The 7,224-nt window shown below is 34.7% G+C and overlaps 1 protein-coding gene across 1 annotated transcript in view; it reads right to left on the reverse strand.

Annotated features, from left to right (window-relative positions):
- Positions 1-6,009, reverse strand: part of LOC126879891 (bromodomain adjacent to zinc finger domain protein 2B) — an 82,272-nt gene extending 76,263 nt beyond the window's left edge. The window contains exon 1 of the mRNA XM_050643233.1: positions 5,739-6,009. The gene's annotated coding sequence lies outside the window, so the exon portion shown is untranslated. The remainder of the gene's footprint in view (positions 1-5,738) is intronic.
- Between the last annotated feature and the right edge of the window lie 1,215 nt (positions 6,010-7,224).

A 7,224-nucleotide genomic window follows, 5' to 3' on the forward strand; every position in this document is an offset into this window, starting at 1 on the left:
CGAAAGAAGCTTATAAAACAGCATTTCCTGGCATTCAAGAAAAGTTTGTTTCGAACACACCACTCCTGCAGTCTATCAAGATCCTCCTGCAACAACGCCTGGTCCAACAAACCATCCACAGGTCTCCAGAATTTCAGATCATCAGCTAGCATTAAGCATTTACTATTCAAAAAGCAATTATTTATATCATTAACAAAGATGATAAAAAGAAGAGGAGAAGTATGGCCACCCTGAGCAACTCCGGAGCTTACTGTAATAATGTCAGATAAATAGCTACCAATCTTCACTCGTTGAGTACGCCCCGATGAGGAGTTCTTAATCCACTCGACAAAGTTAACATCAAAACCCACAGACACCAGCTTTTCCAAGAGTATTCGGTGATCAACACGATCAAACGCTTTCGAAAAATCCGTGTATATGGCATCTATCTGTTTACGATCCTCCATTTGACACAATAAGTCAGACTGATACTCGACCAAGTTCGTCGCAGCAGACCTTTTTATGCGAAAGCCATGCTGCGAATCGGAAATTAATCCGTTACACAACCAAGAAAGCTGCTTGGCCACCAGGCTGTCAAAAAGCTTGGGTATTGCAGACTGAATGCATATGCTGCGATAATTTTCAATGTTATCCTTTTGCCCATTTTTATAAACAGGTATAACGTAGCTCTCCTTCCAAGCAGCCGGAAACATAGATGTCGCTAAAGACCTGTTAAACAGTAAATGCAAAGGTATGACTAGAGTACAGACACACTTTTTCAAAAGATAATTAGGCACACCATCAGGACCAGCTGACAGCTTATTGGGCTGTCCGAACCGACCAGCTGACAGCTTAATAGTAACCAATACCGAATGAGAACAAATGCTGAGGTCAATCAGATATGTATAGGGCGAGTGACATAGTCCAAGAAATTAAATCTGAGCGTCTAAGATGGGCTTACCATGTCCATAGATTCCCTAATAACCGCCTTGCCAAACTGGTTTGGGAGGAAGCCCCCAAAGGAAGAAGGCCCTTAGGACGCTCACGAATGCGATAGAGAGACAATATATATGGTCAGATCTAAGAACAATGGGGCTACCCACTGACCCAACTATCATGAACCGTTCGAGATGGAAGCGAGTTGTGCAGTCAGTCAAGACCCACCCTGGGTTGAAGTGCTACCAGACCAAGAAGAAGAAACTCAGGAGAGAAAACATAAAATGGTCTTGGACCTTAAGATTGTAAACTGTTTTCTAAATATGGAGACTGAAAGATCAAATTAAAAATTTCTTTTGCAATGGTGGTTTGCAAACTTTGGTAATGATTGAATTGGTATTTGAAAAGTTTTTTCTTCAATCAACTTGATACCAGGGAAGGCGAAACAAAGATATATAAAATAGCCAAACGGAGAGCAAAGAAAGCAAAATATTTTAATCAGATTAGATGTATCCGAGATGAAAATAATAAAATACTAGTTCATGAAAAGGATGTCAAAAAGCGATGGAGAAAGTACTTTGACAGCTTATTAAATGAAGAATTTGACGGACAGCCTGTAGAGTTAATGGAGATAATGGCAGCAATGGTCACCAAAATAACAAACGAGGAAGTGGCTCAAGCGCTTCAAAAGATAAAGAAAGGAAAAGCGGTAGGACCAGATGATATTCCTGGGGAAGTATGGAGAGCATTGGGAGACAGGAACAAGGTGGCTAGTAGGTTTATTTAATAGAATTATGGAAGTTGGACAAATGCCAGACGAATGGAGAAGCAGTATACTAGTACTTGTCTACAAAAACAAGGGAGATATACAACAATGTACAAACTACAGGACTATAAAACTGCTTAGCCACACCATGAAAATATGGGAAAGAGTAATTGATAGACGGATAGGTGAAGAGACCGAAATATCCGAGAATCAGTTTGGCTTTATGCAGGGCAGATCAACAACAGATGCAATTTTCATTATAAGGCAGTCGATGGAAAAATACACGAGTAAAGAAACAAACGCTCATATGGTATTCATTGATCTTGAGAAAGCATTTGATAGAGTTCCTCGAGAGATTCTGTGGTGGGTACTCAGTAAGAAAGGGGTCCCTGGTGAATATGTAAAGATTGTGAGGGGTATGTATGAGAGAGTAATGACTAGTGTTAGAACAGGTGTGGGAGGGACTGATAAATTTCATGTGAAAGTAGGATTGCACCAAGGCTCGGTGCTTAGTCCGTATTTATTCTCATTAGTTTTGGACCAGATAACAACGAAACTACAGGGTAACATTCCATGGTGCTTAATGTATGCTGATGATGCCGTGTTAGTAGGAAATAGTGAAAGAGACTTAGAACAAAAACTGGAAGAGTGGAGACAAGCTCTGGAGGAAAAAGGTTTAAAACTTAGTAGGATAAAGACACAGTATTTGCAATGTTCATTTAAAGACAGAGTTACTACAAATAAAATGGTATCTTTTAATGGTGAACTGATTGTAAAAAGCGATAGTTTTAAGTACCTGGTATCAGTATTACAGAGTAATGGAGAAATAGATGGAGATGCATGCAGTAGAATTAGGGCTGGATAGATGAAGTGGAAGGAAGCGAGTGGTGTGCTGTGCTGGAAAGTTGAAGGGAAAATTCTATAAAACAGCCATAATACCGGCTATGATGTACGGAACATAATGTTGGGCAGTGAAAAAGAAAGAGGAACAACGAATGCATGTGGCGGAAATGAGAATGCTTAGATGGATGAGTGGAGTGACAAAAAAGGATAAAATTAAAAATGAGCATATTAGGGGAAGTCTAGGTGTGGCACCAATTGATGCTAAAATGAGAGAGCATATCGCCTGGTGAGAACAATAGTGATGAAGCTTCAAAATGAACATTTAGAGATAATCGTATTTGAAATTTTGATGAAACTGCTAAACAGTATAACTGACTAATAGGTAATCATTTTTCAGAATTTTTTTAATAATATGCTTTCTTGATATGTAAACCAATTAGTAGAAGTAATTTTATTGGAAGAAAAGATGGATATTGTATTTATTTTTGATTTTTTTTTCTGCGTTACGCCATTATTGCATTATCGAAGATGTTTAATTTGATGTTTCGCCACTATACTTTACTACTACTATACTATAACAGTTTGGTAGTAAAATTTAATTCATCATTTCACTCACTTCGTATTTCAAACTACTAAAGAAGTGATTGTGGGTAGAAGGAATTGATTTATTTTGTAAGACTTCTTTTTAGAAATGAATATTGGTTCTAGATAGTGTGGAATTAAATAAAACTGAACCTAATTGATTTATTTTGTAAGACTTCTTTTTAGAAATGAATATTGGTTCTAGATAGTGTGGAATTAAATAAAACTGAACCTAAGTGGATAGACGCTTTCTTGATTTGCTATTTCTAAGTACCTAAGAACGATTGAAACTGAGTTTTTCTGTAAGAAGTTTTATAAAAAAAAAAACACAAAAGCAAAAACGACCACACAGACAAAAGTGCTCATTCGCCACTATTGCACATTGTACTACTATCTTTAATAAAATATCTAATATTTCAAATACATGCAGGCACGGCGTAATTACAGATTCGCCAGTATTGATATAAAGTTTGGTGTGCTTTCGTCGTTAATGCATCAAAATATTTGACAAATTCACAATACCATAAAGACTTGTAGGCGCCCTCTAGTAATAAGGAAATTAAATAATTGTTAGCCGATATTGCACATAAAAGAGGGCATATTTAGATGCCGATTGATGCACTTAACTCAAAAATGTTGATTTTCGTGTTTCACCACTATTGTTCTCACTAGGCGATATGTTGAGATGGTTTGGTCATGTTCAACGTCGAGACGTTAACCACCCAATACGAAGAATAGCTGAAGTGCAGATTCCTGGAAGGAGTAGGAGAGGAAGACCAAAGAAGACCTGGGGAGACGATAAGGCAGGACATGTTGGTAAAAGGGATTAACATTGAAATGACCCAAGATAGAATTGTGTGGAGAAATGCAATTAGGGAAGCCGACCCCACATAGGGATAAGGCAAAGAGAATGATGATGGTATTTGAAAAGTTTATCTAATAAATTTAACCGTTAATGGGCCTATAACACTGATGAATACTTTAATTCCAGCTATTGGAAGCCATTAAGCTGTAATTACCAAATTACCTTATAAATGCATTTTTAATGATAGGCTTTTATCTAATCCTTATTGGATTAACATAACTTTATTACATCTTATCTCGCCACAAAATGTACAACAACTTTATTTATTGGATCTATACAAAATCTCTGATGTCTGTTTGCTATTATTCAGTGCTAAATCAGTCACTAATTTTTGCTATAAAATCAATGAGGGAATTAAAAAATCTATTTTTGCAAAAATAGTAGGTGGCTCTTCTAGTCCTTAAACAAATGAACACAAAATTTGAAAATCTATTACTGTACAAAGAATTTAAGTAATACAGCTAAGACTTTTCAGGAAACCGAATCTATTTGGATGCTATAGGCATAATAAATATAAAAACAAAATGTTTGTTATTAGAGACCTTTCTCTGGAACCGAGGTTAAGAGCCTTAAAATGCCATGTATTCTCAACTGCTATATGGAATGGAAAGCTGGACACTACTAGTGGGTAATATAAAGAAGTTGGAAGCGTTTGAAATGATGTGCTATAGAAGGATTTTGAAAATACCATGGATCCGACAAGTTACAAATGTAGAAGTGTTAAAAAGTCTACAAAAGGATTGCAAGGTCATAAAGAACATCCAAACAAGAAAGCTGGAATATTTAGGCCACGTTACTAGAGGTACGAAATATGACATTTTAAGGCTCATAATGCAAGGCAAAATTAGGGTAAAAGATCCATAGGAAGACAAACAATTTCCTGGCTGAGAAACTGAAGAAAGTGGTATAGTTGCAGCTTAGCAGATCTTTTCAAGGCAGCCACCAATAAGGTACAGCTAGCTGCGATAGCCAACCTCCGACAGGAGAAAAAACTACAAGAAGAAGCAAAATTTCTTACAATATTAACAAAAATACATATCATTATCTATTTTATATGAAAGTTTAAATAACTATCATCACTTGTTTTTTACCCCATTGAACTGTATGATGATTGGATAGCATATTTATTAACAATTGAACTGGTTTTGATTAACAATTTGAAGCTTTCTGTTATTAATGATTTTACTTTATTCATTCTTTTTCATATAAGAATACTTTATACTCAAATCTTTTCTTGTTTGAGATACAATGTGGCTGTTATATTTTACTACATAATTGATACAACTTTCAAAAAATGAATAAAAAACATATGTGTTTTACAATAATACTAGACTATGAATTACAGTATCATTATTTTAAATTACTTTAATTAATTATGTAAATAATTTATTGTCAACATTCCTATTTTAGAGATGACGATGTATGTAGCAATTTCCAACAAATATTAAAAAAAAAGAGGTCGTAGCACTCTAACCTTTTTATGAACCACCCAAGGGAGATCTTTAAGTTTTAAGAAATGTTGGTATCTTATGGAAAAGTAAATATTTGTGTTTAAAAACATGTTATCAACAAAACATTAATTGCATTCGAATTGTAGAAATTCTAAATTATTCATTACTCAATCAAACTATGTACTTATAGTATTTTGCTAGTAAATAAAAAAGATGCTGCACCTTATGCAGTATACTTACATTTTTATAAGATTATGAACCTTAATAAATTGGCATAGATAAATGAAGGCTTTATTTATCAAAAAAGCACAATTACCTGCTTGTAATTATGTTGTCAGTCCAATATAAGGAAATAAAAACCGAGTACACATATCTTACAATCACAAAAACAAACTACATAGCCAATAACCAATTTTAAACTGAACACTTATTTTCCCACTAATTATCAATGAGATGATTCACTATTTTTACGTTTACAATTATTTACGTTTTACCATTGTTATTATTATTATTAATTTCGGCGATTGTGTCGCAAGATGGCCGAACATACCTGGTCAGGAATAAGTTTTGTGACTACATTCAGCCAGAAGAGTCAGAAGACATTTTTTGTTAGCTTGTTTTGGTTCGCAAGGAACCGTCGATGCAGCGGCTCCATACAGTCATCCAAATAATTGATTCGAATTAAATTCGAATCGGCGGCTCATTCTTGATTTGGCCTACTGCGACGCCGACGATTCGGAACTGGATTCTTGAAGAACCGAACAAAGCTTCTATCAAAATCATTCGTAATAGTATGTGGGCAAGGATGGTTATTGGAAAATTGGAAGACTATAGTGGGGTTGCTAAAATTAAGATTATTTTATGTACCTACTTATATTCGACGTGGTGGTCCGAAGAAATAAAACAGCAAATAAAAGTAAAAAAACAAGCATAGAAACAATATCTGAAAGATAAAACAAACGAGAACTACAATAAATATAAAAATGAAAGGAAAAAGATAAAAATATTAGTAACAGTAAAGAAAGATAATTGGAAAAAATTCGGTGATAAAATTGAAGAAGATAACAAAAGTAACCAAAAGCTGTTCTATAAAACACTTAAAGACTATAAAAACCCAAAAAAATAAGAATTATACAACATTGAATATAAAAATGGAGAATTAATAACAGCAACAAAATAAATAGTGAGAAGATGGAAACAACACTTTGAAGAACTATTAACAGATATAACTAAAGACGACATTAATAATGAACAAAAGAATATACTGGAAGACAACACAGAAAACTCCCGGGGTGGAACGGGGTACCTAAGTTTGATAGTAATTTGTGTGATATTTAATGAAACTACACCATCATTTGACAAATCTTATGTTTATTTATTTATTTCTTTACAAGGAAAATATAGCTAAAGTTATAAAAAACAAACGTTTCTGAGAAAAATATGCATTACAAAAATAAAGGGAAATTTCCAATTCTGCCCCACCCCCCGGGGCATAATGGGGTGCCCCATACTATAGCTAATATCATTGGCAAAGTTCACAGACGAAAACGCTTTCATCATCGTCACTATCTATGTAAACCAGCACATGCTAGATGTGCCCATTTCTTACAAATGCTACAAGAACACCAGCCTTCATTGGACTTAGAGTAGTAATCATGGCAATACAAGCAGGCCAAATCTTCTTCTTCTGCGCTATCTTCGGATTCCGTTTCAGATATTTTTTGTTTATTTACCTTAGTTTTAACCTGTTTGTTCTTATTTTCTTTTCTTTTTCGTTGAGTTTCAATTTCTCTGGGTTTGTT

The sequence above is a fragment of the Diabrotica virgifera genome, chromosome 2 (assembly GCF_917563875.1).
Source record: "Diabrotica virgifera virgifera chromosome 2, PGI_DIABVI_V3a".
NCBI classification, from domain to species: Eukaryota; Metazoa; Arthropoda; class Insecta; order Coleoptera; family Chrysomelidae; genus Diabrotica; species Diabrotica virgifera.